General features: G+C 46.4%; 1 long non-coding RNA gene across 1 annotated transcript in view; it reads left to right on the top strand.

The window, feature by feature from the left end:
- LOC132890610 (uncharacterized) overlaps positions 1-16,259 on the top strand; it is a 63,634-nt gene that overhangs the window by 32,382 nt on the left and 14,993 nt on the right. The window lies entirely within an intron of this gene.

Raw genomic sequence — 16,259 nt, 5'->3', positions numbered from 1 at the left:
ATTAACTTTCAGCGACTGTCATTGGCTGTTGCTGATCACCTGCTTCCCCCCTGTGTGTATTAAGCTGCAGTTCTCCCAAGCCTCAGTGTCAGATCGTCTGCAACTTCCAGCGTGATAACCTGCTCTGTGTTCCTACTACTCTGACTCCTGACGATATTCTGTTCCGTCTGACTCTGTCTGCTCTCCAGCCCCGGTAACCTAATCTGCCTTCTGTCCTGTCGACTCTGCCTCTTGCCTGCCTCTCCTGTACCTTCGCCTGATCTCCAGCTTGCCCAGCCCTGCTGCTCGCCTGCCTCTCCATCAACCCGGTGTGAGCAGCCCTGCCTGGAGCCCTACTCTTCAGCCCCGGTAACCTGACCCTGCATTTCTGTCCCCTATCTTGCTATCTGATCTGTGACTCTGTGTTCCAGCCTACTCACTACCTCCAGCCTGCTGAGGGACTACTGCTGGGAGACTGCCTGAAGCCCAAGTAGTATCAGCCTACAGCCACACCTCTCTGACAATGCCTGATCCTGTCTGATCTCAGAAGCTAAGCAGGGTCAGGCCTGGTCAATACTTGGATGGGAGACCTCAGACGTCACCACCACGTTCCCACCAGCCATCCCTGCCTCTTAGTCTTCCTGCCACTGAACTTCACACACATACTCCCTTTTCCCCTGTTATTATTAAACTGTGGTTTGAGTGCATTTGATCTCCTCTCCTGTCTGGTCCTTGACAGAACGATCTGACCAAGACATGGAGTCAGCGCCCGAACCCTCTGCCCTAGACCAGCTGCAGTGCACTGAAGGAGATGTCAGTCAGATATCTGCTGACGTTGCAGCCCTGATCCAGCTTGGGCAACAGCTCCAGCAACAACGACTGGACCAAGCACTCCAGCTGCTCACCGCCCTAGCACCCCCTGCTCCTCCGAGTCAACCATCGCTGCCCCTCGTTGCATCAGCCCCTGTCATACCTGCTGCTGACTGGCCAGCTCCGGGAGGTGCTCCTGCTGCACTCGATGCCCCGGAACCCAAGGTCGGCAGTCCGGAGTGTTTTGACAGTGACCCCTCCCAAGTCCGTGCTTTCCTGACCAGCTGCCGGTTGCTGTTCGACCTGCAGCCCAGAACCTTCACGTTGGAGGCAGCGAAGGTGGCCTTCGTCATCACTCGTCTGACTGGCCGCGCCCGCCTGTGGGGGACTGCTGAGTATGAACGCCGGACACCGGTGTGTACCTCCTTCTCCCTGTTTGCAGCGGAGATGATTAAGGTCTTCGACCTGGGCTCGTCGGCGGTAGAGGCATCCAGGGGACTGATGAGTATTCGCCAAGGCAGACGAACAGTGGCTTACTACTCAATCTATTTCCGGACCTTGGCCCAGCGCAGCAAGTGGAACATGCAGGCGCTGGTGGACGCCTTTCTGCGCAGCCTGGCCGACTACATGAAGGACGAATTGGTCTCGTATGAACAACTGTCGACACTCAATGAGGCCATCGCCCTGGCTGTCCGCATTGACCGCCGGGTCCAGACCCGTCGACGAGAGAGGGCCCGCCAGACTCAGTCAGTCATCAGCACATGGAGAAGCCCGAGCTCACCGGACATAGGAGGGGCCCGGCTGAGCTCAATGATCATCCAATCCTCCACCAGCCAGAAACCTATGCTCCAAGTTTGCCTTCGTCTGTCGGATTCCACCCACACCCTGGCCGCCCTGGTTGACTCTGGTGCCGAGGCTAACATCATGGACACCGAGCTTGCGCGCCAGTTGGGTCTGCAAAGCCATCGCTTATCCTCTCCCATTCCAGCCAGGGCGCTGGATGGCCATCTCCTTGGCACCGTCACCCGCCTCACTGCCCCTGTCCCAATGACTCTGTCAGGCAACCACCACGGAACCATCCAGTTTCACCTGCTCCGTTCCCCTGGCCAACCTCTCATCCTGGGCTATCCATGGCTCCGCCAGCACAGTCCTCACCTCGACTGGGCCACTGGAGCAATAAGAGAATGGGGCAAGGACTGCCACCGGACCTGCTTACGAGCCTCCACTCTAACCCCTTGTACTCCACCTGCCAGCTCTGCCCCCAACCTCACTAATGTCCCAGTGTGTTATCACAGCCTTCAGGAGGTATTCAGCAAAGCCAAGGCCACTTCCTTGCCTCCTCACCGGCCCTACGACTGCACCATTGATCTCCTCCCAGGCACTGCACCACCCAAGGGCCGTCTCTACTCTCTGTCTGCCCTGTAAAGGAAGGCGATGGAGGTCTACATCAGTGACTCTCTGGCTGCCGGCCTCATCCGTCCATCCTCTTCTCCCGCCGGCGCTGGGTTCTTCTTCATGGGAAAGAAGGATGGATCCCTGCACCCCTGCATCGATTACAGGGGTCTCAACGACATCACCGTCAAGAACCGATACCCTGTCCCACTGCTTACCTCCGCCTTCGAGCTGCTCCAGGGATCCACGATCTGCACCAAACAGCCCTTCACCTGGACTCCAGCTGCCAACGAAGCCTTTGCCACCCTCAAGGCTCGGTTCACCACTGCTCCCGTCCTCCAGATGCCAGATGCGGAGCGGCAATTCATCGTTGAGGTGGACGCCTCTGATGTGGGAGTTGGGGCAGTGCTCTCACAGAGGTCAGCGGATGACAACAAACTCCACCCCTGTGCGTTCTTCTCCCGCCGGCTATCGCCGGCTGAATGCAATTACGACATAGGCAACCGGGAACTGCTGGCGGTCAAGCTCGCCCTGGAGGAATGGCGTCACTGGCTGGAGGGGTGCGTAGTCCCATTCCTGGTCTGGACTGACCATAAGAATCTGGAATACATCCGCACCGCCAAACGACTCAACCCCAGACAGGCCCGCTGGGCTCTCTTTTTCACCAGATTCAATTTCACCCTTTCATACCGGCCCAGATCTCGCAACACCAAGCCTGACGCACTCTCCCACCAGCTCCAGAAGGATGATGCCTCCTCCAAGGATCCGGCTCCCATCCTACCTGACCCCTGTATCGTTGCTGCTCTGACCTGGGACATCGAAGAACGAGTGTGGGAAGCCCTCCGTGACCAACCCAGCCCCAGTGCATGCCCTGCAAGTCGCCTCTTTGTTCCTGAAGACCTGCGATCCCAGGTTATACAATGGGGACATGACTCCCATCTAGCCTGCCACCCTGGTTCCACTCGCACCTACCACCTGCTCGCCCAACGGTTCTGGTGGCCATCTATGAGCAGGGATGTGTGAGACTTCGTCCGAGCCTGCCCTACCTGTAATCAGAATAAATCCTCCAGCCGGCCTCCTGCCGGTTTGCTCCAGCCTCTGCCCGTGCCTATGTGACCCTGGTCCCACATTTCCCTGGATTTTGTTATGGGTCTGCCCCCTTCTAACGGGATGACTGTCATACTGGACCATACTGTCATACATGACTGTCATCGTGGACCGTTTTAGCAAGATGGCACACTTTGTTCCCCTCCCAAAACTACCATCGGCCAAAGAGACTGCCCAGATCGTCCTGCAGCAGGTCTTCCACATCCATGGGCTGCCCAGGGACATCGTTTCGGACCGGGGGCCGCAATTCACCTCCTCTTTCTGGAAGGAATTCTGTCACCTGCTCGGGGCCACTGCCAGCCTCACCTCCGGATTCCGACCCCAGTCCAACGGCCAGTCTGAGTGGACTAACCAGGAGTTGGAGAAGGCACTTCAGTACATGGCATCACGCAACCCTAGGGCCTGGTGTGAGCACCTGCTGTGGGTGGAATACTCGCACAACTCCCTCACCAGCTCAGACACTGGACTGTCCCCATTCCACTGCGTGTATGGCTACCAACCACCCCTGTTCCCCAGCCAGGAGGGAGAGGTCACCTGCCCGTCTGCCCTCACCTATGCACGCTGATGCCGCTGCACCTGGTCTCAAGCCCGTGCTGCACTCCTCAAGTCAGTCACCAGCTACTCCATTGGAGCCAACCGGCAGAGGATGCCTGCGCCCACCTACCGGGTGGGCCAGAAGGTGTGGTTGTCAGCCAAGGACCTGCCCTTCCAAGTGGAGTCTCGTAAGCTGGCACCTCGGACCATTTCTGATCCAGAGGATAATCAGCCAGTCTGCTGTCCAGCTCCGACTGCCCAAGTCTATGAGAGTGCACCCCACCTTCCATGTCTCAAAGATTAAGCCAGTGCACGAGAGCCCGCTGGTCCCAGCTGCACCTTCTCCTCCTCCTCCTTGTCTCATCGATGGTGGCCCGGTCTACTCCGTCCGGCGACTGCTGAAGTCACAACGCAGGGGCAGGGGCCTCCAATACCTGGTGGATTGGGAGGGCTATGGTCCTGAGGAGAGAATGTGGGTTCCTGCTGGGAGAATTTTAGACTGTACCCTCATCAGCACCTTTCATCGCCTGCATCCGGACCAGCCGGCCAACCGGAGGGGTCGACCAAGGAGTCCTTGTCGGAATGACGATGCGCCAACCGCTACTGTCCCCGAGTCTGATTCTGAATCGGATCCTGAGGCCTTGGACACTGACCGGTCAGAGGAGTTCTGACCCTCCACCGGTATTCCCCCTCCTCCCACCCGTCTTGGTGGATCTGTGGCTAGGGACTTCTGGAGCCGTCCCTTGAGGGGGGGGGGGGGTCTGTCATGGTCCTACCTGTGGGCTTCTCTCTTCAGGTAACATCTCCACTCAGCATTACCGGCCACGCCCGCTCTCACTTCCTCTTATTAACTTTCAGTGACTGTCATTGGCTGTTGCCGATCACCTGCTTCCCCCCTGTGTGTATTTAAGCTGCAGTTCTCCCAAGCCTCAGTGTCAGATCGTCTGCAACTTCCAGCATGATAACCTGCTCTGTGTTCCTACTACTCTGACTCCTGACGATATTCTGTTCCGTCTGACTCTGTCTGCTCTCCAGCCCCGGTAACCTGATCTGCCTTCTGTCCTGTCGACTCTGCCTCTTGCCTGCCTCTCCTGTACCTTCGCCTGATCTCCAGCTTGCCCAGCCCTGCTGCTCGCCTGCCTCTCCATCAACCCGGTGTGAGCAGCCCTGCCTGGAGCCCTACTCTTCAGCCCCGGTAACCTGACCCTGCATTTCTGTCCCCTATCTTGCTATCTGATCTGTGACTCTGTGTTCCAGCCTGCTCACTACCTCCAGCCTGCTGAGGGACTACTGCTGTCAGCCTACAGCCACACCTCTCTGACAATGCCTGATCCTGTCTGATCTCAGCTGCTAAGCAGGGTTGGGCCTGGTCAATACTTGGATGGGAGACCTCAGATGCCACCAGCCATCCTGGCCTCTCAGTCCTCCTGCCACTGAACTACACATTCTCCCAATTCCCTTTTCCCCTGTTATTATTAAACTGTGGTTTGAGTGCATTTGATCTCCTCTCCTGTCTGGTCCTTGACAAGGTAGGTGTAATCTTCTAATGCATTTATATCTGATATTGAATAATAATTCTGCACAAATAATGATAGCGGTGATTTGTGATTTTTTTTTTTCAGACAAAAACATACATATTTACAACCCTGTCATTATCTGGAGCTGAGTTTAGATTTCAAACATTCTTACGATAAAACGTCCTGCATAGTCTCTTTATGATAAACGTCTTAATGCCACTTACCCGTGAGGTTATCAAGTAGATATTCTTCTTCGGAACCTTCCAGAGGTATAGTTGGGATACCCATCCCGCAACAAAATATTTATAAGCTTCCAGGCTCTTGTAAGCTTTGAGGGCTTTGCCAGTGTAACACGATTCACAATTAACAAGAAAATTGTATATGTCATGGTAGGCCAGATCGGGCAAATCGCCGGCACCGCAGCTCCAAATTTCCCTGAACAAGGATTGCAGCAAGTTGTACGGATCTGCAATCCCCAACCTGGAACACTTTTCCACGTAACGCTGCCTCACGTCACCTTCAAGATGCTGAACAAACTTAGACAAGTTATCGTGCGATGTAGATGGGGTATTTTCCGAATTTTCTTGGGGATTACTCCCTGGATCCATTACGCTCGCGCAAGGTAAACAATCTTGAAGCCGTCCAATATGGTGGAGTAAACACAGATGGGTCACATGACTGCACATCCTCTATACACCTCATAAGCTGCTCTTCTAGCACCTTCTTATTGTACTGTACTGCACTACTGCTATTTTGTACATTGATTTTAGAGTGTATTTTTATCTATATTATCTATATTTATATATATAGTTTTTCTTAATTTTTTTAAATCTATATTATCTATAGGGCGGCACGGTGGTGTAGTGGTTAGCGCTGTCGCCTCACAGCAAGAAGGTCCTGGGTTCGAGCCCCGGGGCCGGCGAGGGCCTTTCTGTGCGGAGTTTGCATGTTCTCCCCGTGTCCGCGTGGGTTTCCTCCGGGTGCTCCGGTTTCCCCCACAGTCCAAAGACATGCAGGTTAGGTTAACTGGTGACTCTAAATTGACCGTGAGTGTGAATGGTTGTCTATGTGTCAGCCCTGTGATGACCTGGCGACTTGTCCAGGGTGTACCCCGCCTTTCGCCCATAGTCAGCTGGGATAGGTTCCAGCTTGCCTGCGACCCTGTAGAAGGATAAAGCGGCTAGAGATAATGAGATGAGATATTATCTATATTTATAAATATTTATATATACCCCCCCCCATTTTTTTTTTGTGTGCGCATGTATAATCTTTATCTGTTTTTTACAAGTAAGGTGAGAGAAAAACGGCATTTCGATTCTCATATATGTCCTGGATATATAGTGAATTGACAATAAAGAATCTTTGAATTGCCACAAATCTGCACTGTCGCTCCAGTCATTTCAAGGAATTTTGTTTGGCTCAGAACCACTAATAAACTCTAATTTCTGCGTATACCTATCATTTGCTTCTGTCTGACTAAGATTATCCAAGTAGTCCGGTAGTAGAGCTTTTTTAGCTGTAGTTTTCTTCGGGCAACAGACGCCAGACATCTTCGCTTGGCTTCAGTATGTGAACAGTATGCAAACAAAGTTTGCTTGTTCCCCAGACATAGGGTAGCAACGGTTGTGAAGGTAAATGTGATGTCAGTGCAAGGGTGCTCACTCGTGCACTGAAGTGTCATGGTACCAGTGCAGCAGCAAAGTGATTGAGGGTGTTTGCTGTGATTGGGGATTTACCAGGGGTATTTCCAGTCTGCCTGAGTGCATCTTGGCAGTAAACAGGCCCAAAACACTGATTTTCCTTCAAAATATGCCCCAAACATTGCAAGGTAGAAATCTGACATGATTTTTCAGTGAGTGTCGGAGCAAAAAAAAGCATGTCAGCAGATTTAAAGCATGTCGGCATGAAATTAAAGCATGTTGGCCCCCACTGACGTGTGTCTGTCTATCTATCTATCTATCTATCTATCTATCTATCTATCTGTCTGTCTGTCTGTCTGTCTGTTTATTTGTTTAATGTTTATTTGACAGGGACAATGCACAACATACAATTGAGCCAGATTATAGCCACAAGGCTAATTTTCATCTGTAGTCCCTGGACAGGAATTGATGTTAAGTTAAAAAAGAAGATTAGAAATAATAATAAAAAAAAAAATGACAACAAAACATGTTATGGGTGGGACTATGTGCAGATATAGGCCTACTGTATATTGCAGTGACAAGTACATAGTTAAAAAGATAAACTAAAGGAAACAAAAAAACATGATATATGATAAAATAAACACAAAGACACAAGATCAATGACTAAAAATGTCCACAGTGCTGCCCTGCTTTTAGCCATTTCTTAAGACCTAATTTAAAAGTACTGAGTGTGGTGCTTTGCCTGATACTAACAGGAATGCTATTCCATAGCCCTGATGTTTTTACTGAGAAAGCACTTTGGCCAAAAGTAGAACGTCTAAACACACTTATGCAGTCCCCTCTAGATGACGCTCTTGTAGTCCTTGTATTATTTGTGGGTCTGCACAGACTCACAAATTGCTTAAGGGGAGGTGGAGCAAGATCATTTATAATTTAAAAAAATAAACAGCAGTTTGAAAAGAAAATAAAACTGTCCAAACTAAATAAACCATACTTCTGTATGATAGTACAGTGATGGTAGGTGTTGGATTTTTTGTCCAGAATTTTCAGTGCCTGTTTATAGGATTTGTGTATTAGTGACATGGCGGTTGCATTTGCTTGAGACCAGGTGGTCAAGCAATATGAGATGTGTGTTAAAATCATAGAATGAAAATAAAGTTTGGCTGCCTCTGTGGTCATCTGATTCCTTATTACCTTAAAATTGACGAGATTCCTTTTAACTCGACCATTAACCTTTTTAATATGTTTTTTAAAAGTTAGATGAGAGTCAACAATGACCCCTAAATATTTAAAATCGTCTACTACATTGAGCTTTTCTCCTTTAACAAATATGTCCGGCTCTTGAGTAGTGTTTTTACGTGAAGAGAAGTACATACAAACAGTTTTTGACGTATTCAGTATCAGACAAGAGTAATCTAGCCAGTCAACTATTTTGCTCAATGCTCCATTGAGTTTGTATGCTGCTTGTTGTTTTGTTTTTGCATAGACATATATCACTGTGTCATCAGCATACATTTGGATGTTAACATCAGGGCAAACTAAGGGAAGACCATATATTAGTGCTGTCAAGCGATTAAAATATTTAATCGCGATTAATGTCGCGACTGTCATAGTTAACTCGCGATTAATCGCAATTTAATCGCACATTTTTGTCACATGAAAAACCATTGTAATTCACTTATCAGCATAAAAAAGTGAATGGGCTTGGTCACCGTTCGAACTACGGGGGTACTCGGGGGATCCGAGATCCCCTGAAACAGACATGAGATCCCTTGAAAACATGACTTGGGAAATGTTGGGGGTCTCTAAAATATTGTCAAAATGATGTTTATTGACATAGCAATCGTGTGTAATGGGAAGCATTTGCATATCTGAAGTGAGCGCGCGATGGAGAGCCGCGCTCTGAGACAAGCGCAAGCACCCCCCCAAGGGAATAAAGGGACCCCCCGAAAATATCGGCATAGTTCGAACACTGGTTGTACCAATGTTTTTTTTTTTTTATTGCAGAGCATAACACGTCTTGTCACAGCCACTGCAAAGTGGGGCTGGAGCCGCCGATGGGAAAACGAAACCTAAGCCGAGCACCGTGGCTCTTCGGGGGAGGGCAGAGGACTCTGGCTGTGCGGGGCGTGGCATCATGTCACAGAGCGTTAATCTCGTGATAAAAAAATTATCGCCGTTAAAATTGAGTCAAGTTAACGCGTTAATAACGCGACATTTTTGACAGCACTAATATATATATATATATATATATATATATATATATATATATATATATATATACACTGAACAATAGAGGGCCTAGGATTGAACCCTGAGGCACCCCATTGAACAGGTATTTTCAGTGGAGAGTGTGTCATTTATTCTAGTGCAATTCTTCCTTCTTGATAGGTATGATGTAAACCACTTAATCATGTCAGCTGAGATGTTATGTAAGGACAGTGTAGAAACTAAAACATTATGGTTTACGGTGTTAAAGGCTTTCTTCAAATCCAGAAAAACTGCTCCAACTACTCCACCCTTGTCTACCTTGGATTTCAATTCTTCCACAAAGTAGCAAAGAGCAGTATCTGTGGAGTGATTTGTTCTGAACCCAAATTGCATTGCATGCAGTGGAACGCGGCACAAATTAAGATGGGTGGTGAGTTGTTGTACGACAACCCTCTCAACTACCTTGGAGATAATAGGGAGTATACTTATGGGCCTGTAGTTTGCCATGTCAGTAGTCTCCCCAGCTTTGAAAATAGGTATTATCACGGCTTTTTTCCAAGCATCAGGAAACAGACACTCATTAATGGACATATTTACCAGGTGTGTAATGGGTTTGCAGAGTGCGTGTGCATTATTCTTAAACAGGGAGGAATCAAAACCATATACATCTTGAGCCTTAGATCCTTTAAGATTAGTTAAAATTTTGTTTATCTCTTCTTCATTTATTTCTTGGAGATTAAAAACTGGGTATTCATAGTTAGGTGGGGAGATGAGCACATTCCTATGACCAAAAGTTGTTGCTAATTGTTCAACAGACTCCTTAAAAAAGGTGTTAAAAGCCAGTGCAATTTCGCTATCATCTCTTGAGATATTTCCATTAATGTTTAACTCTAGTGGCTGGTTTCCTTTTGTTACTTTCCTTGACATTGTATTTAGGTGTTTCCATATTTGTTGGCCATTACCTCTTGCCTGGGTAATAAGATCAATAAAAAAGTTTGCTTTAGATTTACGGAGCATGCTTATTACTTTATTTCTCAGTCCTTTAAATATCCTGTAATCACTGTCCAATTTACTTTTTATGGCAGTTTTAAGTGCATGATCCCTTTTCCTCATAAGGCTCCATAACTCTTCATTTAACCATGGTAAATTGGATTTTTTACGTCCATGTGTACATTTCTTCATGAATTTATCTTTCACACCTCCAATAATGTTTAAGAAAAGTGTGCACTTATCATTTAGAGGCCTGTCATCATATTTAAAATCAGACTAATCTAATAGTTTTAAATTGTTCCTCGAACAGTTGCATATCCTTCTTTGGTATTCTGCATGATATCTTTTTATTTTCATGTTTGTAGATAAACCTTTTCTTTGTGTTTTCGACACACCAACACTAGATTGTGGTCTGAAATACCAGTGATAAAGTTATATGATGTAGTGATTCTCTCTGGTCGATTACAGAATATTAGATCAATCTGTGTATTGGAACAGCGTGTAATTCTAGTTGGCCCATTAACCATTTGGGAAAGATTGTGTTTGCCAGTGATATCTTTAAGTTTTTTCCTGTCTGATTTGCTAGACCAGTTTATATTGAAATCACCAAGTATCATAAATTCCTTCCCAGTGTGTTCAAGGTTTGATACAAGTGATTTAAATTCATCATAAAAAGAATTGCTTGATGATGGTGGTCGATATAGACAGACAATTATAAACAACATGTTCTCTGACAACGAGACAGATACAGCGATGCATTCAAAGTTTACAGTCAGCTCATATCGAGTGCTTCAAAAGCAGTCCTTAATGTATAGTAGTAGGCCGCCGCCTCTTCCAGTCTGTCTGTCTTGTCTATAAATGTTATGTCCTGGCACGGCATAAACAGAGTCTGGTGAATTCGGCGTTAACCATGTTTTGGATAGACCTAAAAAATCCAGATTAGAGTCTGACAAGAGTTTGTAAATTTCATCAGTCTTGGATATAATGCTCCGAACATTCAGATGCCCTCCCAAAAAGTCCTGTCGGCTTAACGCAAGGATTCCAGAGGATCTTTGCATGATTTATGGTTTGGATAGAGAGACAGTCACGTCTTTGTTGCAACTTCAGATGGAGAGTATTGCAAGATCCTACCGTTTTCATTGGTTTCGTTTGTGTATTCCATGCCGCTTGATCCGGAGAGAGGATCCACTGAAGTAGGCCCAGGGTTGAGCTGGATATCCCCAGCGAGGAGTAGCATGAAGGCCAGGTAGGACAAATGTTTGTATGGGTAATGCCGCTTCCATCGGTGGCTTGCACTTGTTGTTTTAGTTGATTTAGCTGATGACATGACTGCATGTTTATTAATGGCTAAGTAAATTATATGATGCCCAAAAGTTATTGTCGCGGCAGAACAGGAGGTAGATAAGCCTGCGTGTTCCCATTGTTGTGGACACCAGCAGGCACGAGCTGATAGCATCAGCAATGCAGCGATATAGACACCAAGAGTCATTAATCCACATTTCATGCTTGATTTTTGCCGATGTTTAAAAAACGTCTTAAAAATGACCTACTCCAGCCGGAGTTTGATCAAAGTTAGATCGGAATTTAGATAAAACCATGTAGGCAAAGACAACGCAGCTCCTGTCCTGTCCTGTTCAAGTCCTGTTTCTTGTGTGCATATCTATCTATCTATCTATCTATCTATCTATCTATCTATCTATCTATCTATCTATCTATCTATCTATCTATCTATCTATCTATCTATCTATCCTTACTGTATAATTCCCCACTAATCCCTCTCGGAGTCTAAGGGTCCTGTGCAGTATTTTAGCTGTTTGTAGGATTGTGCTTTTCTGGACAGAAGTCTTGGACATTATTCCTGGGATCTGTTGGAGCCATTCTCCCAGTTTGGGGGTCACTGCACCGAGGGCTCCTATCACCATGGGGACCACTGTTGTGTTCATCTTCCACATCTTTTCTAGCTCTTCTTTCAGCCCTTGATACTTCTCGAGCTTCTCAAGTTCCTTTTTCCTGATGTTATTGTCACTTGGTATTGCCACATCTGTCACCACAGCCTTGCTCTCCTGTTTGTCCACCACTACCATGTCCATTTGGTTCGCCATTACCAGTTTGTCTATCTGTATCTGGAAGTCCCACAGGATCTTAGCTTGGTCATTCTCAACCACCTTTGGAGGTGTGTCCCACTTTGACCTTGGGACTTCCAGTCCATGTTTCTGTACATGATGCCAGCCACTTGGTTATGGTTGTCCTATACGCTCTTCCTGCTAGCATCTTACACCCTGATGTTATGTGCTGGATTGTCTTGGGAGCATTTTTGCACTGTCTGCACCTGGGGTCCTGCTTTGTGTGGTAGACCCTAGCCTCTATCAATCTTGTGCTTCAGGCCTGTTCCTGTGCAGCTGTGCTGTCTTCCAGTCTAGCTTTACCCAGCCACTGGTAGAATTTTTCAATATCAGCCACTTCTTCTATCTGCCGGTGGTACATCCCGTACATTGGTTTATCTTTCCATGATGGTTCCTCTTGCACTTCCTTCTCGGGTTTCTGCTGCCTGAGGGATTCACTAAGCATATCATCATTCAGGGCAATCACCCTGATATACTCATGGATCTTTGTTGTTTCATCCTGGATAGTGGCGCTGACACTCACTTGTCCCTGGCCTCCTTCATTCCTCTTAGCGTACAGCCTCAGGATGCTGGATTTGGGGTAAAACCCTCCATGCATTGTCAGGAGTTTTCTTGTCCTGATGTCAATGGCCTCTATCTCTTCTTTGGCCAGCTTATCATGGCAGCAGGGTATCTGATGACCGGCAGGGTGGAGATGTTGATGGTCCAGACCTTGTTCTTCCCATTCATCTGACTTCTCAGGACTTGCCTTACTCTCTGTAGGTATTTGGCTGTTACTGCTTTCCTAGCGGTCTCTTCATGGTTGCCATTTGCCTGCAGGATTCTGAGGTACTTGTAGCTGTCTTCCACATCTCCTATTATGCCATCTGGCAGCACCACCTCCTCAGTTCTGACTGCCTTCCCTCTCCTTGTTACCATCCGTGCACACTTATCTAGTCTGAATGACATTCCAATGTCGTTGCTGTAGATCCTGGTGGTGTGGATCAATGAGTCGAAGTCTTGCTCAGACCTGGCATACAGCTTGATGTCATCCATGTAGAGGAGATGGCTGATGGTTGCTCCATTTTGCAGTCTGTATCCATAGCCACTCTTGGATATGATCTGGCTGGGGGGGGTTCAGTCTAATGCAAAACAGCAGTGGGGACAGGGCATCTCCTTGCTATATGCCACACTTGATGGTGACCTGTGTTATTGGCTTGAAGTTGGTCTCTAGGGTTGTTTTCCACAGCCTCATTGAGTTTTTGATGAAGGTTCTGAGAGTCCTGTTGATGTTGTACAGTTTCAAGCATTCCAGGATCCATGTGTGGGGCATTGAGTCTTAGGCTTTCCTGTAGACAATCCAGGCGCTGCACAGATTGGTATGTATGGTTCTGCAGTCTCAAGCTACTGCACTGTCTACCAGTAGCTGATGTTTTGCTCCTCTGGTGGTCCATGAGCAACTGGTTCATCTGTGCTGCCAAGTGCTCATGTAGTGAGATCAGCTTCTTTAGCTAGTAGGCGTGAACCAGTTCTTTTCGAGACTCTTATAAGTTACCGGGTTACCGGGTCTTGTTCAGGGAGATTACTGTATTTGGTAATCAGGTCTATTAGCCACTGAGTACTGTCTTTATTTTTCCTTCTCTCCTATCCCTTTCCAGTATTGTTCAGTCTTTAGCCTTGGTGGATCTGGAACCATGTTATTACCCTGCCACTGGGTGTACACCTTTGATGATTGAGGGGAGAACATTCAGGTATGGACACCTTGCTGTATTTCTTAAGTAGCCCTTTCTGATGTATATCAGCTTGTTGGTCTCAGTCCAGATCGTTCACATTGCTGCATTCACATCTTCTAGGAGACTTTCAGGAGGTACTTCACTCAATCTTGGTAGTCAGGCACGGTGGATCCAGGTGTTCAGCTTTGTTCCTATCTTCAATTTCAGTTCAATCCTTGCTATAGCATTTGTGATGTATCTCATCAATCTCTAGTTGTGATAGCAGTTGCTGTTTTGGAATACTGAGTTACGAGTTGTTTCAATGTTTCTCATCAGTTAGCCCTGGTTCCTCAACACCTGACGTGGACCTTGTGATATCCAAGTATAACTCCTGTCTCTCATTAATGAGGTAGCATTAAGGGCCTTGCCTACAGGCCCTCACAAGAGTTGCCGCAACCAGGGCACAAACCCATGACCTCCTGCACCAGAGTGCACTAAGTCAATGATTTTATCCAGCAGCTTTATATATATATATATATATATATATATATATATATATATATATATTTTTTTTTTTTTTTTTCACCAGCCAGACGGTCTAGTTACCTTCCAAAGTAACTAGCCAAACAGAAAATCAACTAGCCAAAATTTGTTCATGTATGAATTTTACTTCTGTCAAAAATAACACAAAAGAGAGTAGTTACCATTGTTCATGAGTAATGTGCATTTATTTCAAGACCCGAGTATTTTGATACTGTTGTTAAATACATAAATGAGAACAACACAGAGAGAGAGAAAGCATTAGGAGCTTCATATTGACTAGGAATCAACTTGAAAAAAATTAATTATTCCATAAAAATCATATCGCAGCCAAGGCCTACCCTGCTCCCACATTTGCTTATTAGTCCTTTGTCATTTCTCCTTCTCATACGCTTTATCGGCGGCCTTTTTCTCCTCTTCAGACCGAGGTTGCTTTGTCCCCGTCTCTGGTGGTTTCTGTACACCTTTCAGAAAATTCCACATTGCAACGTAGCTTTGGCAGATGTAGATGTAAACAACAACAAAAACACGTGTTTAAATGGGCGATAATGTGGCCACATCTATTGAATTTGATAACGTGATTACCGCGATATTCAACGAGATGCGTTATATGCATGCACAGTAGTGAAAAAAACGACAGCCTGACTCGTACACGACACGCCTCGGGCGACCGGACCACCACGAATTTCGAGCCGTGATATATACTGTGTGTGTGTGTGTGTGTGTGTGTCTATATATATATTCTCTCTCTCTCTCTCTCTCTCTCTCTCTCTCTCTCTCTCTCTATATATATATATATATATATATATATATATATATATATATATATATATATATATATACACAGGTAAAGCTGCTGGATAAAATAATTTTTTTTAAACAAAGTGCTAATATAAGTGCTACATTAAAATGGGTTCACTGTGTTTGAAAGAACATTTCATATGAACAGTTGCATGTGTTATTGATGGCAGTTTGGTTGACAGGTGAGCTGACATGTAATTCAGGGTAGTTTTAAGGCCGGTTCCCACTGTATGGGTTTCTGTGTTACAGTTCTATGTTTCTGTGTTCTATATTTCAGTCAACACTGACTAGATCAGAGGTGTGACAGACATGTTGTTACAGCATAGCCTTAACTTGCCCATAACATAAGATAAAGCTCCATAATCAACAAAAGACCAGAGTTGTAAAGATATAACCCCAAAACTTGCTCTTATTAAGGAACAAAATGTCTCCAAAAATAAAGAAAAGACTGAAACAAACTGGTCAGCAAATCAAAGAACACAGCAAAAGAGGGAGGTCTGCCCCCCCTGCAGTAGAAGGTCAGACCCAGAGTCCTCCCCACTTAACAAAGGCAACTAAAAAAATAAATGTAAAGAACTACATGAAAAGCAAGTGCTGCCAGCCTGATATGCAGACCAAAAAGAAACAAACATTCAACTAGGATGAAACAAAGTTGCCCAAAGAAAGAAACCCCCAAGATGTGCTGGCATCTTGTGCATATGGCCTGAGGATGGGGTTAAGGCAAAATCGGAGAGAGAGGGGGAATAAACAAAAAGTCAGCTTTATATACATCAGGGCAAGTGTACTGCATTGGCAATCAAGCAGGGAAGCTCCACCCACAGCAAGCTACTCCTCCCACCATGTACAGCTCCTTCCACCATACACAACTCCTGCTTTCAGCAGAAAGGGCAGGGCCCATAACAATGTCAAACTCAAGTCTGTCAA

This window comes from Neoarius graeffei, chromosome 8 (assembly GCF_027579695.1).
Source record: "Neoarius graeffei isolate fNeoGra1 chromosome 8, fNeoGra1.pri, whole genome shotgun sequence".
In the NCBI taxonomy this organism is placed as follows: Eukaryota; Metazoa; Chordata; class Actinopteri; order Siluriformes; family Ariidae; genus Neoarius; species Neoarius graeffei.
The sequence above is the reverse complement of the archived record's forward strand: the minus strand, read 5'-3'. Positions and strand labels throughout refer to the sequence as shown.